The sequence below is a fragment of the Palaemon carinicauda genome, chromosome 43, assembly GCF_036898095.1.
Source record: "Palaemon carinicauda isolate YSFRI2023 chromosome 43, ASM3689809v2, whole genome shotgun sequence".
In the NCBI taxonomy this organism is placed as follows: domain Eukaryota; kingdom Metazoa; phylum Arthropoda; class Malacostraca; order Decapoda; family Palaemonidae; genus Palaemon; species Palaemon carinicauda.
In genome coordinates, this window is record NC_090767.1 from 42,480,771 (window position 1) to 42,503,859 (window position 23,089).

General features: G+C 41.2%; 1 long non-coding RNA gene across 1 annotated transcript; it reads right to left on the reverse strand.

The window, feature by feature from the left end:
* Positions 1-711: 711 nt before the first annotated feature.
* Positions 712-5,269, reverse strand: LOC137633520 (uncharacterized). Its single transcript, XR_011042258.1, has 2 exons — positions 2,394-5,269; positions 712-2,358 (listed from the first exon to the last, which is right to left on the reverse strand). It is a non-coding gene; the product is annotated as an uncharacterized lncRNA (long non-coding RNA).
* Between the last annotated feature and the right edge of the window lie 17,820 nt (positions 5,270-23,089).

Here is a 23,089-nt window from a genome sequence, read left to right on the forward strand (position 1 = left end):
ATATATATATATATATATATATATATAACCACAAAACATCTAAAAGATGAAGTAGAGAAATTTCAAATGGAAAAAAAGATCTTATGCAAATACTAGTTAATTCAGGAATAAAAAGGACAATAATTTTCCGTGAACTTTATCATATTTGAAGCAATTATAATGGCTGAGAGAGAGAGAGAGAGAGAGAGAGAGAGAGAGAGAGAGAGAGAGAGAGAGAGAGAGAGAGAGAGAGAGAGATTATGAGGTTGTCTATAGTTCGACGTTTGTTTTATTACCCACAATCTAAGAAGGCTGTTGACAACAAAGAATCAAAAGACTTGTGAAATACGCAGATATTCATATAATTTGTCGTCGTGCAAATGAGACTGGCAATATTAATGGTAAAATCAACTTATTTTCCCTTCTCTGTTTATTAAAATCGTGATTACAAACTCTTGCATAATCTATTGTTCAATTTAGAACAAAGATTTTCAATCAGAAATTGTGTTATGTTGGCGAAGAAGGTTTTACCTTCGACTGCTAAAGCCTAAAAACTGCAAATCGAATTTCCTATGTATACAGTTGCAAATGTCTCTCTCTCTCTCTCTCTCTCTCTCTCTCTCTCTCTCTCTCTCTCTCTCTCTCTTCTTCTTCTTCTTCTTCTAAAAGCTTAGGTCCTCACTTCACTCCGCATTCTCTACACTATAGGTATAAGCATAATAAAACATTAAATTGCCTTATAGCGCACCGTGCCGGTTGACGCCAGGTTTATTTTTCTAATGAATCATACTTTTTAAAAAACAATTTATATATAACATCACATTCTAATAACTTCTACAAACTTCTGTACTGATATAGCAGTGCATATTTAAAACAAAATGAACAAACTGTCAAATTAACATATAAGCCTCCTCTGCCGCCCAGGAAAAACCATAGATAAAAAACAAAATCTCAAGTTTTGAAAAAACTATGGAAACCTGTGTATCCACGGCAATAATGCAGAGTAACTCAAATTTGAGTGGTGGAACCTCACTCTTGTACTACTAATAAATAATAATGATAATAATATTAATAATAAATTCGACTTGCTCGGGCTAGCGTGCGCTAGAAAGTGACCACTTACTAAATACCTCTTCAAACATTGAATACGTTTCACCCAACACTAAATTCTCATTGGCCACTGCCTACATAACAACTGAACTTAAGTAACAAGACACTTAAGATCTGCTTACATGTCGTTAGGACAATTATTTTTCGCTATACTTCGTAACGCGAAAAAATTCTAGTCCTCACTTCACTCCGCATTCTCTACACTATAGGTATAAGCATAATAAAACATTAAATTGCCTTATAGCGCACCGTGCCGGTTGACCCTAGATAATACCAAAGAAAGGGAGAGAAGGAAAAAAATGGAGAGAGAGAAATAAATGCTCCGATTGAATGATTTACACATTTAACCTCTTTTTGAAGCCTTTGACAAACATGTTTACTTGAAACAGACTACCAACACTCATGACTATGAAGACACCTATCATTGACGTTATCGTTTGCGATGTTTGAACTTGTAGCCACAGTTTTAACAAAAAATTATGTTTGGTTACATTACAGGAGCTTTTAAAAAACTTCTTAAAGAGAAATCGATCAAAAATCATTCCAGCTTCCTCTGCCTCAAGCAAAATACATCAAATATGGAAAAGCATTTGTGATAACTTCCGATATCAAAAACTAAACAGTAATGGTGATTTAATTTTTTTTTTTTTTTTTTTTTTTTTTTTTTTTTTTTTTTTCTGTTCAACTAAGAAATCTTCAAATTACAATAAACTTAATTCCCCAAATCTCAGATAAGAAAACTTTAATGATCTATCAAAATAATAAAGAAGTTTTTCAATATAGGAAAATATAATCCGCACGGATTCTGCAACACCATATTATCAAAAAGATCCTTTGTATGCACCGATCTACCAGCTTAATGTTTCACAGGTGCTTGCAAAGATTTAACAAGTGAATTTTCCGTTGGATCTATGTAACCCCTCATTTCATGCATGCACGTTATGGCATGATTAGCTTGATCACTGGAGATTACTAAAACGCCGGAATCTAATAGAAGCGTGATAAATAAAGCAACATACAATGGCATTTCGCTTTGCTCGTGACCATTATTGTAAGTTTCTCTTTGATGAAAGACAAATTTGTAGGCCTTGTCGGTGCTGCCATTCATCGATGATAGAAGATGCTCATGACAACTGAGGTCCCCCAATTTCCTGTCCAAATTAGATGCCACCGTTAAAGACGACTGCTGGCATTTCATTGCATTCACGATCCTGGAAAGCAGATTCCAAAAATAAAACAATGTACATATATACTTGTAATTTCAAAAACCTTTACCTTCTATATCAAAGTGTAATTTCAAAAACCTTTACCTTCTATATCAAAGTTAAATTTCAGCGAAAAATTTCATTTTTTTTTTTTTTTTCTTATCTTTGCCGTGTAATAAAACCTTTGTTACGTAAACACTCAAAAGTTTAACAATAAAGTTTCCCTCGTTAATATGAACAGTCAAGATGCAGAGGACTTTCACTCAGGAATATTCTACTTAAGAATTTTTACCTCCATTTTATTAATAACCTTTGGTATAAAGCACCAAACCTCAAGTTAAAGCATCAATTGCCTCTGTACCTGGACACCAATATTAGAGATTAAAAACCTCAACATATTTTTAAAAGTAGCAAAACAGTCTAAAGAATTAATAACTCTCACAAGTCCATAACTCTGAAAAATGTAAAAAGAATTGACCATTCATCCATGTTAGTTGACAACACTTCAAAAAATCCGCTCTTTTGTACTCTTTCTGGGCTTACATACATTGATGACCTGAACAGTGTATTCAGTACAAGTTTAAATTCTTTGGTTTTCTATGATTTCCAAATCTGGCTTTTTGCTACCTACTTGCATTAAAATCGAAAATTTTATCTGGAACAACGTTCAAACATTGCCAAAGTACTTTACATAATTCTGTCGACTGCCTCCTGCTCCTTCATGTTTAATTTTAAAGATTAATTTACTGACCAGTTTCCAACCACTCTTTTCATGATATGAAAAAAAAAATGCGCTGTATTCATCGCTAAAAACTTCAGAATTACTCCAAACCTACTACTGAGGTGTCACAACATATAAATTTCCCAACACCAGAGGCGTCACAATAGAGTGATAAACTGCCTACACCTGAGGCGTCACAATATAGTGATAAACTGCCTACACCTGAGGCATCACAATATAGTGATAAACTGCCTACACCTGAGGCGTCACAATATAGTGATAAACTGCCTACACCTGAGGCGTCACAATATAGTGATAAACTGCCTACACCTGAGGCGTCACAATATAGTGATAAACTGCCTACCCCTGAGGCGTCACAATATAGTGATAAACTGCCTACACCTGAGGCGTCACAATATAGTGATAAACTGCCTACCCCTGAGGCGTCACAATATAGTGATAAACTGCCTACACCTGAGGCGTCACAATATAGTGATAAACTGCCTACACCTGAGGCGTCACAATATAGTGATAAACTGCCTACACCTGAGGCCACACAATATAGTGATAAACTGCCTACACCTGAGGCGTCACAATATAGTGATAAACTGCCTACATCTTAGGCGTCACAATGAAGTAATAGGTTAAATAAGTCTGATGCAAGTATATAGTTAAAGTAAGGACCAAAATAAAAAGAATGAATTTCTGCGTCAAAACGTGCTCTCAACCGGAGCATCTGATATTTCTTCATTAAGTTCTTAACTAGCTTTGCTCAATATGTAAAAATACAGAAATACTATATCGTTTTCATTTTAACAATACCTTTCACGACAAATTTCGTGGAAAATATGTAACAGACAATTCTGTCCAAAAGATATTCGTTAAAATAACGTTTTCGTTAATTCAGAATGTTTGGCATCTAAACAAGGTCTTTAACGACATAGTTTATCCTAACACTGTAGTTACGAAATTCGCCTTCAGTATTCGTCCTCTGTAAACCTTTCCAAATACAATTTAGAGTCTGAAAACCAATTATACTTTCTTGTAAATAAATCCAAATCTTGAAGCTTTTAAAGTAAATAGCTAGCATCCAATGCCCCTTCAAATAAACCATCCGCAGCTATGCCATCCTCTAAAAATACTTCAATCTTCACTTCCTTAGATCTCCAATATCTAACAGACTTAAGAACTTTAGTAAAGATGTACCGCCGCTTCAAAAATATCTAAAGAATATCCATTATAAAAAACTTTTTAAATTTTTCCCCAATGAGAAAGATATTGGCAACGTTTTAATAGATTTCTATGCGATAAGCAGACTGTAGACTGATTAAATCCTTAAAAAGTTTGTAATAAAAAACCAGCCTTGCTTACCATTTCCATTCTTGGTCACCGTCAAAGGAATTATTTCTTAGTTTTTCTGATACCAGTGTCACCCATTCTCTTAATAAATTCTGATTCGTCCCTTTCTGACCTATTGTTACCCAATCCAACAACCACAGTAACGGTTTTGAAATGGAATTTTGTGATCGCCCTTTTAGACGTCAATGACTATCTTACCGGACCCAATCCAATTCTGTTCAATGTATTGTGAATAACAACAACCAACAGGCGATTAAAACAATAAAATAAAATAAACACAATGTTCCAATTTCCTTGTACCAACTGCTAAGTATACAAAAATAAAAACAGCTATATTTTCACTTATCTTTTCGACGTCTTTCTTGGTACATTCCTGGCTCCAATGTCAACTCTCGGCCTTTATTGAGCTCTAGACCTCTTCCATCAAAGTTGATATGAATCCACACTTTCCCTCGATCTTTAACTAGCTTGACACTTTCGGCGATGCTGCTCTTTGCGTACTAACTCGTTTCTGCAGCAGTTTTAGATGTTCCTTGTCCTCCAAGTTGAAAAACAATCGCATCTAATGCTAACATTTTCGTATCAGTTTCCTCAAAATAACGCGATGCTCATTCAAATGGTTTTCCATCATACTTTAACGAGGTGCGGATACTTGTTGAATATTCTGCTGGAAATCGGATAATAAATTGTCCATCACTTCTTGAAACGGTTTCAGCATTCTGATTGCTAACGTGAAAACACTATTCACATCTGAAGCTGTATTTGACCCTGCCTGGCGTCCTGGCTAATAAATTCGACTTGCTCGGGCTAGCGTGCGCTAGAAAGTGACCACTTACTAAATACCTCTTCAAACATTGAATACGTTTCACCCAACACTAAATTCTCATTGGCCACTGCCTACATAACAACTGAACTTAAGTAACAAGACACTTAAGATCTGCTTACATGTCGTTAGGACAATTATTTTTCGCTATACTTCGTAACGCGAAAAAATTCTATTGTATCAAACCTAAGCTTTCTATCTATCTATCTATCTATCTATCTATATTAGAAAATGAAACAGATTAATAACCTCTTTATATTATAATTGTTGCTTCTACTTATGTGGAAAAGATAATTTACGAATTAATATTGGAACGCAAATGACAACGTTTCATACTAAATTTATTCATTTATTGTTGAATTAAGGTGACAATTACCACATGTATGATCTATTTGACAAGAAATATATTTTCAAAAGTATAATTTTAAGTAAATCAAATATTTAATTCCAAAAAATATGTGTTTATAAGCTTATAATGATGAAAATGAACAACGATAATAATTGGTGTAAAAAGAACTTCTCTCTTTTGTTGTTGTCTTCAAGTGAACCAACAACAACAAACGAGGAACAAAAAGTTAATTTCGATCGAGGCAGTTTTTGGACTTTTTGTTAAAGTATGTATACTTTTCGTTGGTATAATATACAATATTCATTTCGAAGTGTATGGTTAATCAAATAATGAAATCGAGAAAGTTTTTTTGAAGTATTTTTTAAAGTTAAATCTTGTATGACTCCCACGATGTTGCTCACTATGAGCTTATAATAAGTAAGCTTTGGTTATAAAGGGAACAAACACAAGTGTAAGTGACCTAAATAATAATAATAATATGTAACCTAACCTAGTTATTAACATTTAGGCCCTTCTTAAGGTCCCATATAGCCGTAATCATACATACATACATACATACACCCCATGGTATTATTATAGAAGAGGACAGGAAAAACTTTACTATTAAAGAAATGGTGTTAGGTTTCGAAAAACTCCCGTTTTCTTCAGAAGTGACCTTTATTTCTATCGCAAATAAATAGTTGATAAGAGATAGGCCTCCCCTAAGGGGTGTCTGTAGTTTTTGGGGACAGCGCAATATCTTTCTTATTACTAGCCAAATCGTTTTTCATTATGGGGAAGATGTTCTTTACAATGATCCAACATACCATAATATGAAGTTATTTTATCATATTTTATCATTTTGAATAATATCATAATTTACCTTTACCACGGCAATATTATCTAAGTTCAGCACGGTCCAAACGCAAGTCACGGGTAGCTCCTGCTTAGTTTCCAACTTTCCCGATAGATAGAGCCCGTGTCATCCCAGTCTGAGAAACGTTTCGTTTTTACAATTTAATACTGTCCCGTCAATCTACATATTTACCTCCTTGTTAAGTTTGCAGTTTTTAGGGACACGTCATTTATAGTGATATTTGATACTGTTATGATAATTATTATGAATTGTTAGGTTAGGAAAAGGTCGTTACTTGATCGTAAAATTTCCCTCAAGCATTGTTTCCTGCCTGACTATAATAACACCCGTTTGGCGGCGCTCGGTTCGCCTATCAGCTGGTGGCGCAATCTTGAACAGTTATCGATGTTCAGACTTATGTTTTCGCTAATTCCAACAATCTTCATTTTTAACCTCATGTTAAGATTGTTATTTCGTTGGGACACGTCCTAAAATTATGCAGAATACTATTTTGTTTTATATACAACCAAAGGTTAGGCTAGCCAACATCTAGTTAAGATACAGTATTTCGGTAGATAAAGCCAGTGTCAAACATAGCAACCGAACTAAACCTTTCGTTGGCCGCGTGATTTCAAATTTTTAATCCCCCCCACATGACCCGAGATTGACCTGGAGTCGACCCTTTCTAACTCTAACCGCCGTAATGGGTAGACGTGTTTCGTACAGTTACTCTTTGAGCGATATTGTTGAGTTTATCACTCATATTGATCAAATTGGTTCGATTAAGACTCTAATGTATATACACCTACGTGATTTTACTCGAGTTACCCCTAATTATTTCATTATTTATTTCGAGAAGGCCTCTTAGGGGATTTTAGGGGTCCATGTGAGAAGTGTACAATTGATGTTGCGACATTGAATGTTAAGGTAAGCCTGAGTACTTTTTTATTATGACAATGTGGTTAAGATATAATTTTGAGTGCTGCCCATACCTTTTTTTGTGTAGGAGAGAGACTTACGAAGGGGGTCTGGGGGCTTGCCCCCTGGTAGGGGTAGTGACCTGGGAACTACTAGGTTTGGTTAGGTTGGGTTTGTGGTGTTTGTATGTTAGCGACAGTGTTTGGGGGGTCACAGGGGGCCGTTAGCCCCCCCAGTTAGTTCATGAGGAAGGTAAGGACATGGCTTGTAGGTCAGGTTAGGAGGGGAATTTTGGGTTAGTTGTCCATTTTTCTCGCACATTTCCGACATCCATGATCAGAGTGGTCGTAGTATGTAGATTGTTGGGACAAGCATTTACATAACTAGTGAATTTAATATTTCATCATGTGATTATTCCCGCGAAAAAGAGCAGATTTTGAACTTTTTTTTTCGCACGTTTCCGACATCCATGACCAGAGTGGTCCTAGTATGTAGATTGTTGGGACAAGCAATTACAAAACTAGTGAAATTAATATTATTTCATTCCGTGATCATTCCTGTAAAAAAGAGCCGATTTCGGACTTTTTTTACTCGATTTTCGGCCGGTCAAAGGCCTGTCCCCATAAACTACAAAGGCTCCAAAAGTTTTCCAACTACAAAACAGCTATTTCCAAGAAAAAAAATCGCCCGTTTCCTAAAAAAATGACACCTGTTTTCACAGCAAATGAATATTTAGTGAAAAAACATTGATACATATACACACGTGTAGAGTATGTATGTGTGTGAGCCCCAGGCTAACTGTTACATTTTTCATTTGTTTGTTGACATTCTATAAAGTGGTTGTATTTGCTCTCGTTCGTTCGTGTGTACATGAGAGTTAACCAGTTTTAGAACTTCTGCGCACAAGCCCAGCCCCCCTTTGTTTTTGAGCAGTAGGATTATTCTTTTTCTTATAAGCCTTCCTCATTTTTACCCGCAACATTCAAGTATTTGACCCTTCTATTATCGTATGTATGTATTCTTTGTTGCAATACCTACGTGTACCTATTTCTTTTTACTCAACATTCAAGTATACTGCGAGACTTGACGCTCATAATACTACTTGTATATATTCGTTGATGCAATACCCATGTTTGCATTTCTCATTTTCTCAAGTTTAAAGTCGTTTCCTCCGTTCTTACAACATTTTAATGTATTCCCATAAATAATATTTATTTTTTCCTTCACTTTATCTTACTAATTGTTCGTCATTTCGTTTTTTTTTCCTGTTATTGTATTTATTGAATTTTAGGTTTTAAACATAAGACTTACCCGGTAGTTATATTTATAGCTTACGTCCCCGACGTCAACGGCAGAAAATTTGAAACTCGCGCCAATCACCGATTGGATAGCCAGGTGTACCACCCCTGCGCCCTAACGAGGTACCTAGGAACCATTCCAGGAACCCTCATATATTCCCTGCCGTGCTAGCGGCAAGATGTTGGATTTTTCACTCGCTGTAACCTGTATTTTTCAATATTAAACTTAGCCGGTGATTATATAAGCTGCAGCTCTGCTGCCCGACAGAAAAACTCTACGTTCAAAATACGCCAGCGATCGCTATGCAGGTAGGGGGTGTACATCAACAGCGCCATCTGTCGAGCAGGTACTCAGTACTCAATGTAAACAAAGAACCAATTTTCTCTCTGTCGTGCCACCGGCAAGACCTACTAAATTCGCTATTGCTTACTGGATTGGTTTTCACATATTTTGGTGAAGTACACATTTCTAGTTTTGAGCTTTCGCTATGCAGGTGTTTTATCTTCATCTCAAAACTTGAACTCGTTTTGGATAGATTTAATTATGGTGACAAGGAGAGTATGGACTCTCATTCACTTTTAAATGGCCGACCCTTCCCTTAGACGGAAGTGTGTTTAGGTTTTTAGTAATTTTGCTTAACACGTTATAGATCTATATATTTTATATCTCTCCGCCTTTATTAGGCCTCTTCGATTAACTTTCCATTTATTATAAACATATAAAAATAAATTTTTATGTTTTGTTTATATGCAACCTTTCCTGATAGTAGGCGGTCCTTACTTGGAACCGAAGGTAATCAACGTTGAGCCCGTTATATCGTATTTAGCCTTTAAAGAATTTAAAACTTTTTAAAATTTAATGTTTTATGAAAGAATTTCTTTGATAGTCTTCGCACTGTTTTCAAAGATGAACTAACGTTTAGTTTTTTAGACTACGCAGTTGTTGACGTTCAGGATGTTCAACATGCGCTCTATCGTTACGATAGAGAGAGAGTGTATCACGGTTTCACTTTGCAGTAAGAGTAAATCGATTCTGACGTTTTGTTCATTCTTTCTTAGCTTAAATGTTTTAAATTCTAAATTAAAGGAACTTTTTATTTGGAAAACCTTTCAGTTTTTTCCTTTAGTCAAATAACATGTTTTTTTGACGATATATAATTGGGCTCTTCTCTTAGGTGCGAAATCAAGAGAGAAAGAGAGAGAGAAATAGAGACGGAGGGAGAGAGAGGAGAGAAAACGTTCCGTTCAAGCGGGTAACGTTTTTCTCGAGTTGCTCTCGTCCCTAGTCGCTGTACGGGGAGGAAGGATAAAACGTTTTTAGTTTTTTATTCTCGTCCCCAGGCTATGTGCGGTGAGAGATTGAAAACGTAGTTATATGAACTAGTGTTTAGTCTCTTTCCCAGCCACTGATTTTTATCTTAAAATATGTTTTCTGTTTTTTGCTGGTATTAATGAGCTTGCATTATACGACTGATTTCGCAATTACTACCTTTTAATGAAGGGTAGAATTGCGTGTTTCAGGTAGAAATCAGTAAAAGTTTCGATTTCAGTGAAATAAGTGCAAAACAGAAAATCGATAAAGTGATATGCGCAAAGTGTTACAGTGTTGCGTCCGAGGGTTCGTCTGTTCGTGCCTGTCGTTCACCTAGTCCGGGACCTCTTGCAAGCTCCCAAGCCCAGGGGAGAAGTAATGTCGAACGACTTATGGGTTCGAGAGGCCTTGATCAACGAACAGACGTTTTCCCTCTGTGGTTTCGGGCGTATCTACCCAAGATCGCCCCACCCACTCTAAGACGAGAGAGCCCATTTATGCCTCGTCTGCGGAATAGGTTTCTCGTAAGAAACCATGGACCAAGGTCTCGCGGCTTATTAAGCACAAGTCGGTCCTTTCCGCGCAAGTCCAACGGCCCAGTTGTAGCCACTGGGTCAGTTCGGACTCGCTGCAGTCTTCCGACGACTGCTCACCTCCTAAGAGAGGCAAAGCGGTACCGCATCAGGCAGTCACACCGTCTGTTGCCGCACCTGCTCCTGTAGACCCTAGTGGTCTTTGCTGCAGACCATGCAGTCTCAGTTAACGTCATTGATGCAGGACTTTCGTGCGGAGAAGGTTGACACTGCACCAACCTCTAGCCTACAACCAACCATGGTTGTGCGTCCTGTGGACGCTGAGGCGACCTTCTCCCGCACTCCAAGAGAGTCCCGCCACCCATGCGTTCCAGTGTACCCTGCCAGCCGCATGTTGACGTTCAGCGACGCACGGAATCTTCCGTTGACGTTCGCGAGGTACAACAACAGTCTAAGTTGTTTTGTTTTGACGCGGTGCGTCAACTTCCGCATTCTAGAGTTGTTTTGACTGCTCAGTCTAGACAGTCAAAGCCGTCTCGAGTGGACACTGTACGTCCTCACACACCTGTTGTGGTTGACAGTTCAGTTGTTGACAGTTCACAGACTGTCAAGCAGTTACATGACGTTGCCTTCTGGTCTGCTACTTATGCACCAGTGAGAGACTCACTGAGGTAACCTAGCTTTTATCGGACAAGGTTCCTGTGGATGAGGAAGTTGCTGTTCTCCCTCCTACTGATATTCCCTGGAGGACTCTGTCAGATGGAGAGGAGCCTTAAGCTGCTTAGCCTCCTATGGACTTTAATTAAATCATGATGATTTTTTTAAGGATCTTCGTCCGGATCTTGTAACTGCTGCTCCTCGTTCGTCTAAACGTCAGAACTTACACTAGGCCTAGCTACTTCGAAGCCGTTGTTTTTAAGCTAGTGCTCTCTCGCTCTCCTAGAGAGCGTTACGTTGGCTAGGCGACTGGTTTTTGCACCAGGAGGAGTTTTTAGGGATACAGCCTTTGATTTCCCTTCTTTTAAACTGGCTTATAGAGCGAGAGTCTGATATGACACGAGAGAAGTTCTCGGCTTGGGAGTTCATGCCTCTGCCCAGATAGACTTCTCAATTCTGGTAGACCCGCCCTGGCGCCTAGCCAGGAGACGCTCCAAGTTGTTTACAGGTCAACTTCTCAGCTTTTGTCAAGCCTTTGAAGTTTTGCTGTACTATTATGTCACACATAACAAGGCTTTCAGGGATGGTAAACGGTTCCGCCTCAGTCGCTAACCCCGTCTGTTGCCACACCGGCTCCTGTAGACCCTAAATGGGCTTTGCTGCAAGCCATGCAGTCCAAGCTTGCGTCCTTGATAGAGGACTTAAATGTGGAGAAGAACCTTCTGGCCAACAACCTTCCAACCGGTCGGTTGTGCGCCCTGTTGACGCTGAGGTAACCTACTCGCGTCTGCCAGTTGAGGTGGTTCCTCCTTCTGGCCAACAACCTTCCAACCGGTCGGTTGTGCGCCCTGTTGACGCTGAGGTAACCTACTCACGTCTGCCAGTTGAGGTGGTTCCTCCTACTGGCCAACAACCTTCCAACCGGTCGGTTGTGCGCCCTGTTGACGCTGAGGTAACCTACTCGCGTCTGCCAGTTGAGGTGGTTCCTCCACCGATGCGACCCAGTGTGGGTTGCCAGTCGCACGTTGACGTTAAGCGACGCTCGGAGGTGGTTGTTGACGTTCAGGACGTTCAACAACCAGCAGAGGTGACTTGTTGTGACGCAGTGCGTCAACCTCAGCAACCCGGTAGGGTGTTGACTGCACAACCCAGACGGTCTAGACAGTTTCGGGTTGACGCTGTACTTCCTCGCGCACCCATGGTTGTTGACAGTTCACAGACTGTGCAGCAGTTCCATGATATTGCGTCCGGCTCCGTCACGCATCCACCAGTGCGACCGGATTCAGCGAGTCAGACGTTGCCCACTCCGTTGCCGTTTCCTCATCAGTTTCGGATGAGGAACCCTCTGATGAGGACGTTGCTGAACAAGACGATCAGCCCCCAGCCCTGCTATCCATCCAGAAGATGCTGAAGAAGGAACGCTGCTCAGTCAGGCTGTGGATGAGTCTGGTAGGGACACTGTCATCCGTGGATCAATTTGTGTCACTAGGAAGACTACACCTCCGTCCTCTTCTACACCATCTAGCTTTTCACTGGAAAAAGGACAAGACGCTAGAAGCGGTCTCGATCCCGGTTTCCGGAAAGATGAAGTCTTGTCTGACTTGGTGAAAGGACTATATCAACCTTAGAGAGGGTCTTCCCCTAACTGTTCAGACTCCCAACCACGTTCTCTTCTCGGACGCATCGGACGTAGGCTGGGGTGCGACATTAGACGGTCGGGAATGCTCGGGATTATGGAACTCGAGTCAAAGGACAATGCATTTCAACTGCAAGGAGCTTCTGGCAGTACGTCTGACCTGGAAAAGCTTCAGGTCTCTCCTTCAAGGCAAAGTGGTGGAGGTGAACTCGGACAACACCACGGCTTTGGCGTACATCTCCAAGCAAGGAGGGACCTACTCTCTGACGTTGTACGAGATCGCAAGGGACCTCCTCACCTGGTCAAAAGGTCTAGACATATCACTAGTAACGAGGTTCATCCAAGGCAACTTGAATGTCATGGCAGATTGTCTCAGTCGGAAAGGACAAATAATTCCAACAGAATGGACCCTCCACAAGGATGTATGCAAGAGACTTTGGGCCACCTGGGGCCAGCCAACCATAGATCTCTTCGCAACCTCGATGACCAAGAGGCTCCCAATATTTTGCTCTCCAATCCCGGACCCAGCAGCAGTTCATATAGATGCCTTTCTACTAGATTGGTCACATCTAGATCTATATGCATTCCCTCCGTTCAAAATTGTCAACAAGGTACTGCAGAAGTTCGCCTCTCACGAAGGGACAAGGTTGACGCTAGTTGCTTCCCTCTGGCCCGCGAGAGAATGGTTCACCGAGGTACTTCGATGGCTAGTAGACGTTCCCAGAACACTTCCCCTAAGGGTGGACCTTCTACGTCAGCCACGCGTAAAGAAGGTACACCAAGGCCTCCACGCTCTTCGTCTGACTGCCTTCAGACTATCGAAAGACTCTCGAGAGCTAGAGACTTTTCGAAGGAGGCAGCAAGAGCGATTGCTAGAGCAAGGAGAACATCCACCCTTAGAGTCTACCAATCGAAGTGGGTAATCTTCCGAAACTGGTGCAAGTCAGTATCCGTATCCTCGACCAGTACCCCTGTAACTCAAATAGCTGACTTCCTCTTATATCTGAGGAAAGAACGATCTCTTTCAGCTCCCACTATCAAGGGTTACAGAAGCATGTTGGCATCAGTCTTCCGTCACAGAGGCTTAGATCTTTCCAACATAAAGATCTACAGGACCTCCTTAAGTCTTTTGAGACCACGAAGGAGCGTCGTTTGGTTACACCTGGTTGGAATTTAGACGTGGTACTAAGATTCCTTATGTCAGACAGGTTCAAAACGCTACAATCAGCCTCCCTGAAAGATCTCACCTTAAAGACTCTTTTCCTGGTATGCTTAGCCACAGCTAAAAGAGTCAGTGAGATTCATGCCTTCAGCAAGAACATCGGATTCTCATCCGAAACGGCTACATGTTCTACAACTTGGTTTTCTAGCCAAAAACGAGCTGCCTTCTCGGCCTTGGCCAATATCGTTCGATATTCCAAACTTATCGTATGGTTGGAAATGAACTAGAAAGAGTCTTATGTCCTGTAAGAGCTCTTAAGTTCTATTTAAAACGAACTAAACCTTTACGAGGCCCGTCTGAAGCTTTATGGTGTTCAGTTAAGAAACCATCTTTGCCTATGTCAAAGAATGCTTTATCCTATTTTATCAGACTGTTAATACGAGAAGCTCATTCCCATCTGAATGAGGAAGACCAAGCTTTGCTGAAGGTAAGGACACACGAAGTAGAGCTGTCGCAACTTCCGTGGCCTTTAAACAAAATAGATCTCTGCAAAGTATAATCGACGCAACCTATTGGAAAAGCAAGTCAGTGTTCGCGTCTTTTTATCTTAAGAATGTCCAGTCTCTTTACGAGAACTGCTACACTCTGGGACCATTCGTAGCAACGAGTGCAGTAGTGGGTGAGGGCTCAACCACTACAATTCCCTAATTCCATAACCTTTTTAATCTTTCTCTTGAAATGTTTTATTATTGTTTTTGGGTTGTCCGGAAGGCTAAGAAGCCTTTCGCATCCTACTTGATTTGGCGGGTGGTCAAAGTCATTTCTTGAGAAGCGCCTAGATTAGAGGTTTTGATGAGGTCCTGTTGTATGGGTTGCAACCCTTGATACTTCAGATCCTAGGGGTCGCTCAGCATCCTAAGAGGATCACGAGGCTCCATAAGGAAGACGTACTTAAAAAGGCAGAGTAATTGTTCAAGTCGACTTCCTTACCAGGTACTTATTTATTTTATGTTTGTTATTTTGAATAACTGCTAAAATGAAATACAAAATACTTAGCTCATAATAATGTAAACAAGTAATGCTGGTCTCTACCCACCCCCCTGGGTGTGAATCAGCTTATATAATCACCGGCTAAGTTTAATATTGAAAAATGTTATTTTTATTAATAAAATAAATTTTTGAATATACTTACCCGGTGATTATATATTAAAGGACCCTCCCTTCCTCCCCAATAGAGACCCAGTGGACCGAGGAGAAAATTGGTTCTGTGTTTACATTGAGTACTGAGTACCTGCTCGACAGATGGCGCTGTTGATGTACACCCCCTACCTGCATAGCGATCGCTGGCGTATTTTGAACGTAGTTTTTCTGTCGGGCAGCAGAGCTGCAGCTTATATAATCACCGGGTAAGTATATTCAAAAATTTATTTTATTAATAAAAATAACATATTACAGTTATTTTGGTGATGTACAATTTATTTTTAACCTTCGCTGGTTGGATTTTATTTTCTTTGCTTTTTCTTGTAAAGAATGAAAAGCAAGTCTAACTTATAATAAGTATTTAACTTTTAATATAAAAAGATTATATTAATTTTTAAGAAAATATTTGTCTTTTTAGTATTCGTTATTTAAATCATCGATACTATTTTCAAAGATTAAATAGAACTAGCGCATAGTTAATTTTTGCTGCGTAGTTCTCATGAAAATACGATGCAGTTCCAACAACTCTTGATATCGTTGTTTATTTTCTTTCGATGTTGGGATTCTAGTATTATTCGTATATTCACATATATGTTCCAATTGTAAAGTGTAGCAATACAGTATTTTGGAAACCCTTAAGATTTAAGGGTTGTTTACATATATATATATATATATATATATATATATATATATATATATATATATATATATATATATATATACGTTATTGCGATATCTGTTCATTTTGATAATAACAAATCACTATTTTTGGGAACCTTTAAGAATTAAGGGTTGTTTACATTTATATATATGTTATTCATATATCTGTTCATTTGAATCATATAACATGTAACTTTCCCGGTAGTTGTATATAACTACCGGGTGAGTATGTATAACATTTATCTTTACCGGTAGTTATATGTATCTACTGGGTAAGTGTGTTCAAGCATTTATTTACAATGAAAATATCAGGGTAATATTTTATAAAAAATATTTTGTTACAATTTTATATAGCAAGAACTAGAAATGATTTTGCATTTTCATTCAAGCCCTTGGCAGTAGAGAAAGATCTATCACAACGGGCAGGACTAGTTTTGGTCTTTTGTTTAAGAGTTTAAAAGTGCAATTTTAAATATTAAACTTAGCCGGTGAATATATAATAGCTGACGTCTCCGACGGCTCGACAGATTCCAAAAACTCGCGAGCGATCGCCATGAAGGTTGCGGGTGTGCCCACCAGCGCCGACTATCGGCCAGATACCGCATATACTTGTAAACAGCTCCAGTTCTTCTCTGTCGGTTCCATCGACAAGTTGATTCCACTCGCTTTATGACCTCGAGTTTTCTACCGAATTGGTGAAGTACTTGGTTTTGGTTTTATTGCTTTCGCCGTGTTGGATTATTCAATACTATCTTCAAAAGAAATGCTTTTGAAAGGAGAGGAAAAGTGTTTTGCCCTTGCTTTTTTATCTCTGGTTTTTCCATAGAGTAAAGATGGCCGACCCTTCCCTCAGTGTACGGAAGTGTGTTTAAGGCTTTTAGTATTTATTTTATCACGTTATAAATTATTGTTGATTTTTAAATATTAAACTTAGCCGGTGAATATATAATAGCTGACGTCTCGGACGGCTCGACAGAAAAACACAAAAACTCGCGAGCGATCGCCATGAAGGTTGCGGGTGTGCCCACCAGCGCCAACTATCGGCCAGATACCGCATATACATGTAAACAGCTCCAGTTCTTCTCTGTCGGTCTTGTCGACAAGTTGATTCCATTACTCGCTGTTAACCTGGAGTTTTTCAACAGTCTTGGTGAAGTACTTCCTTTTTGGTTTGAGCTTTCTCAGTGCAGGTGTTTTTATCTTCAATTTAAACTCTTGAACTCTTTTTTGGATAGATTTTATTGTTGATGACTTTGGATTGTTTTTGGATTTTCTTTGACTTTTCAAAATGGCTGACCCTTCTCCAATTCCTAAATTTCGTAAATGTAATGCTAGGGATTGTAACAAACGTCTTCCAAAGGCCTCTCTCGACCCACATACCGTGTGTTCTAATTGTCGGGGTAAAACCTGTCAATTAGGAGATCGGTGTGATGAGTGCGTGGTACTTTCGGAATTCGACTGGCTAGAGTTTGATAAGTATTCTCGTAAGCTAGAGAGAGATAGGGTGAGGAGAAGTTCCTCTAGATCATTAGAATTTTCCTCCTCCCAAGCCCCTGAACCTAATCCTTCCCCAGTAGTAGTTGTGCCTGAACCCTCTACTAGCACTCATGAACCATCAATGCGGGATATGTTGCGTGCCATTCAAGCTTTGGGCGAGAGAGTTGAATCTTTGGCTACGGACCGTAATCAACTCATGGCGGATGTAAAAGAGTTAAAGTGTCAGAGTGCCACTTTAGAAAATCGTGGGGATAAAGTGATTAGTGCGCAAAGTGTTATCTGTGTTGCGACCGAGGGTTCGTCTGTTCGTGCTTGTCGTTCGCCTAGTCCGAGACCTCTTGCAAGCTCCCATGCACCAGGGAGAAGTAATGTCGTAGGACTTATGGGGACGAGAGGCTTTAACCAACGAACAGACGTTCCCTCTATGGTTTCGGGCGTGTCTCGTCAAGACCGCCCCTACCATAAGACGAGCGAGGCGGTTTTCTCCTAGTCATCCGAAGGCTTCTCGCGTAAGAAACCGTGGAGCAAGGTTTCGAGACCCTTAAAGCGGAAGTCAGTCCCTTCAGGACAGGTCCAGCGTCCTGGTTGTAGCCATTGGGACAGCTCTGACCCTGTGCAGTCATCGGAAGACTGCTCGCCGCCTAAACAGAAGCGTAACACGGGCTCCGAGAGTCTTAGTTTAGGCAATGTTTTGCAGTCACAGACGTTACCATCGTCTCGCCCCGCACCGACTCCCGTTGATCCTAAATGGGTTGTACTGCAGGATATGCAGAATAAGCTTGCCTCTCTTATGGAGGAGTATACTGCTGAGCAGGTTCACGATGATCCTCGCCGTTACGCTTATCGAGATCCTGGCCGTCAGCCGCCCAAACGAGCCTTTGCTCGTCCTGTTGACGTTGACGTTACAAAGTCACGTCAGTCACGTGACTTAGAGCCTCACTCGATGCAGTCCCGTGTTGACTTTCAGCCGCTTGTGGACGTTCAGCCGCTGCCGCATGCTCGTGTTGACGTTCAGGACGTTCGCCAACCAGCTAAGTTGACTTGTTTTGACGTTGAGCGTCAAGCACCGCAGTTAAGAGTTGTTTTAACTGCTCAATCTAGGCAGTCAAGGCAGTCTCGAGTTGACGTCGAGCGTCCTCCCGCTCCTGTTGTTGTTGCTAGTCAGTCCGTTAAGCAGTTACATGACGTAGCGTCCTGGACTGCTACTGATGCTCCGGTGCGTGTGGACTCTGCTTGTCAAGCATTGCCACCAAGGCAGGTCTCTCCCTTGCTTGAGACTCATCAGTTTTAGGACGAGGGTCCTTCAGATGAGGACGTTGCTGATCCTCCTCCTAATGATAATCCTTTGGACGTTTTGTCGGATGTAGAAGAACCTAAGGCTGTACAACCTTCGATGGATTTTAAGAAAATCATGATGATTTTCAAGGATCTTTTCCCAGATCATTTTGTTGCTGTTGCTCCTCGTTCGCCTCCGTCTGAGTTTGCGCTAGGCTTAGCTGCTACCAAGCCTGCCTTTACTAAGCTAGTGCTTTCTCGCTCTTCTAAGAGGGCTTTACGTCTTCTAGGCGACTGGTTGGTTACCAGGAGGAGTTTGGGGAAGACGGCCTTTGCCTTCCCACCTTTTAAGCTAGCTTCTAGATCGAGCGTCTGGTATGACACGGGAGAAGTTCTCGGCTTGGGAGTCCCTGCCTCTGCCCAGGGTGACTTCTCAAGCCTCGTAGACTCTCCCCGTCGCCTGGCCATGAGATGCTCGAAGATTTGTTGGTCCTCCTCGGACCTTGACCATCTCCTTAATGGCGTATACAGGGCCTTTGAAGTTTTTAACTTTCTAGATTGGTCTTTAGGAGCATTAAGTAGGAAGATCTCGTCTGCTGACCAAGATGTATCCTTACTTATTATGTTCTGTATGGACAAAGCCATCCGCGATGGCTCCAATGAGCTCGCCTCCACCTTTACGTCGGGAGTCTTGAAGAAGAGAGAAACCCTTTGCTCTTTCCTTTCAGCAGGAGTTACTCCCTGTCAAAGATCGGAACTGCTCTTTGCTCCCTTATCGGCTGCCTTGTTTCCACAGCAGCTGATTAAGGACATTGCTGCTTCGCTTGTGCAGAAGGACACACATGACCTGATGGCTTCTTCTGCTCGCAAGGGAGCTCCTTCTTCATCCTTTGTTGTGAGACCCAGAATCGAGACTCCTGTGTCTAGGTTTATCCCGCCCTTTCGTGGCAGAGCTCCCAGCAGGGGAGGCTCTCGTGCCGAGGGAAAGAGAGGTAAGAAGAGAGGAGCCAAGTCCTCCCGTGGCAGAGTCTGACTGCCCACGTCCTCAGACAGCGGTAGGGGCCAGACTGACCAACTTCTGGCAGGCCTGGGAGAAGAGGGGTGCAGACCAAGAGTCTGTTCTGTTGCTCAAGGAGGGGTACAAAATACCGTTTGTACGCAGACCTCCTCTAGTAATAGTTCCCATAGACCTCTCTCCCAGGTATCGAGAGGAGTCAAAGAGACAAGCCCTACATCACGAAGTGTCTCTGTTGCTAGAGAAGGGAGCGGTGGTGAAAGTCTCGGACCTTCAATCACCGGGGTTTTACAACCGTCTCTTCCTAGTCCCAAAGCATACAGGAGGTTGGAGGCCAGTGCTAGACGTCAGTGCGCTCAACGTTTTTGTTACGAAAACAAAATTTTAAATATTTAACTTAGCCGATGAATATATAATAGCTGAGCCTCCGGCGGCTCGACAGAAAAACACAAAAACTCGCGAGCGATCGCTATGAAGGTTGCGGGTGTGCCCACTAGCGCCAACTATCGGCCAGATACCGCATATACATGTAAACAGACTCAATTCTTCTCTGTCGGTCTGATCGACAAGTTGATTCCATTACTCGCTGTTAACCTGGAGTTTTTCAACAGTCTTGGTGAAGTACTTCCTTTTGGTTTGAGCTTTCTCAGTGCAGGTGTTTTATCTTCAACTTAAATCTTGAACTCTTTTTTGGATAGATTTAATTGTTGATGACTTTGGATTGTTTTTTGGACTTTCTTTGACTTTTAAAAATGGCCGACCCTTCCCTTAGTACGGAAGTGTGTTTTAGGCTTTTAGCAATTATCTTATCACGTTATAAATTGTTGTTGTTAATTATAGATTTTCCTCTATATATTTTATATCTCAACCGCCTTTATTAGGCCTCTTCGATTAGCTTTCCATTTATAATAAACATCAAGATAAATTTGAATGATTTGTTTATATGCGACCTTACCTATTCCTACCCTAATCCGAGAGTAGGCGGTCCTAACTTGGAAACCGAAGTTAAACAACGTTGAGCCCTTTCAATCGTAAATAACTTTTACAGAGCAAATGATTTAAAACTTATTAAATGAATATTTTTTAGTAGATATTTTATGGAAGATTTTCTTTGAATAGTCTTCGTACTGTTTCAAAGATGAACTAACGTTTGGTTTATTTATGCTACGCAGTTTGCGCTCTATCGTTACGATAGAGAAAGAGAGAATCACGGTTTCACTTTGCAGAAAGAGTAAATCGATTCTGACGTTTTGTTCATTCTTCTTTCAAACTGAAATGTTTTAAATACTAATTTAAAAGGAACTTGTTAATTTTCAATTTCTTAGTCCTTTCAGTTTTTTCCTTTGGTCAAATAACCTGTTTATTGACGAAAGGTGAGTGGGCTTTTCTCTTCGGTGGGAAATCAGAGAGAGAGAGAGAGAGAGAGAGAGAGAGAGAGAGAGAGAGAGAGAGAGAGAGAGAGAGAGAGAGGAAGAGAGAACGTTCCGATCTTTATTCTCGTCCCAAGCGAGTAACGTTGTTCTCGAGTCAGTTTTTTACTCTCGTCCCAAGTCTCTGTACGGGGAGAAAGGATAAAACGTTTTTAGTTTTTATTCTCGTCCCAAGGCACTGTACGATGAGAGATTGAAAACGTAGTTTTGAATGAACTAGTGTTTAGTCTCCTCCCCAGTCACTGATCTTTTTATCTTTATATATGTTTACTGTTTTTTTGCTTGTATTAATGTGCTTACATTATACGACTTATTTCGCAATTATAACCTTTTGATGTAGGGTAGAATTGCGTGCTTCAGGTAGAAATCAGTTTTATTCATGCCTAATGTGAATTATTGGAAAATTCGATTTCAGTGAAGTAAGTGCAAAACAGAAAATCGTAGTGATAAAGTGATAATTGCGCAAAGTGTTATCAGTGTTGCGATTGAGGGTTCGTCTGTTCGTGCCTGTCGTTCGCCTAGTCCGAGACCTCTTGCAAGCTCCCAAGCCCCAGGGAGAAGTAATGTCGTACGACTTATGGGTTCGATAGGCCTTGATCAGCGAACAGACGTTCCCTCTATGGTTTCAGGCGTGTCTCATCAAGACCGCCCCTACCATAAGACGAGCGAGACGATTTTCTCCTCGTCATCCGAAGGCTTTTCGCGTAAGAAACTGTGGAGCAAGGTTTCGAGGCCCTTAAAGCGAAAGTCAGTCCCTTCAGGACAGGTCCAGCGTCCTGGTTGTAGCCATTGGGACAGCTCTGACCCTATGCAGTCATCGGAAGACTGCTCGCCGCCTAAACAAAACGTAACACAGGCTCCGAGAGTCTTATTGTAGGCAAGGTTTTGCAGTCACAGACGTTACCCTCGTCTCTTACCGCACCCATTCCCGTTGATCCTAAATGGGTTGTACTGCAAGACATGCAGAATAAGTTTGCCTCTCTTATGGAGGACTATTCTGCTGAGCAGGTTCACGATGATCCTCGCCGCTTAGCTGATCGAGATCCTGGCCGTCAGCCGCCCAAACGAGCCTTTGCTCGTCCTGTTGACATTGACGTTACAAAGTCACGTCAATCATGTTTTGTAGAGCCTCACTCGATGCAGTCCCGTGTTGACTCTCAGCCGCTTGTGGACATTCAGCCGCTGCCGCTTGCTCTTGTTGACGTTCAGGACGTTCGCCAACCAGCATAGTTAACTTGTTTTGACGTTGAGCGTCAAGAACCGCAGTCAAGAGTTGTTTTGACTGCTCAGTCTAGGCAGTCAAGGCAGTCTCGAGTTGACGTCGAGCGTCCTCCCGCACCTGTTGTTGTTGCTGGTCAGTCCTTTAAGCAGTTACATGACATAGCGTCCTTGACTGCTACTGTTGCTCCTTTGCGTGTGGACTCTGCTTGTCAAGCATTGCCACCACGGCAGGTCTCTCCCTTGCTTGAGACTCGGCAATTGTCGGACAAGGTTCCTTCAGATGAGGAAGTTGCTGATCCCCCTCCTACTGATATTCCCTTGAGGACTCTGTCAGACGGAGAGGAGCCTAAAGCTGCTCAGCCCTCTATGGACTTTAAATAAATCATGCTGATTTTTAAGGATCTTTGTCCGGATCTTCTTGTAACTGCTGCTCCTCGTTCGCCTAAACGTCAGAGTTTACACTAGGCCTAGCTACTTCGAAGCCGTTGTTTTTCTAAGCTAGTGCTCTCTCGCTCTTCTAAGAGAGCTTTACGTTTGCTAGGCGACTGGTTAATCATCAGGAGGAGTTTGGGGGAGACAGCCTTTGCTTTCCCTCCTTTTAAGCTGGCTTATAGAGCGAGAGTCTGGTATGACACGGGAGAAGTTCTCGGCTTGGGAGTTCCTGCCTCTGCCCAGATAGACTTCTCAAACCTCATAGACTCTCCCTAGCGCCTGGCCATGAGACGCTCCAAGATTTTATGGTCGGCTTCAGAGTTAGACCATCTCCTGTTAGGAGTTTTTTCGAGCGTTTGAAGTTTTGCTGTACATTTATGTCATGTATAAACAAGGCTATCAGGGATGGCTCCAGTAATCTGACAGCCACGTTCTCTGCAGGAACAAGTCTATCAGGGATGG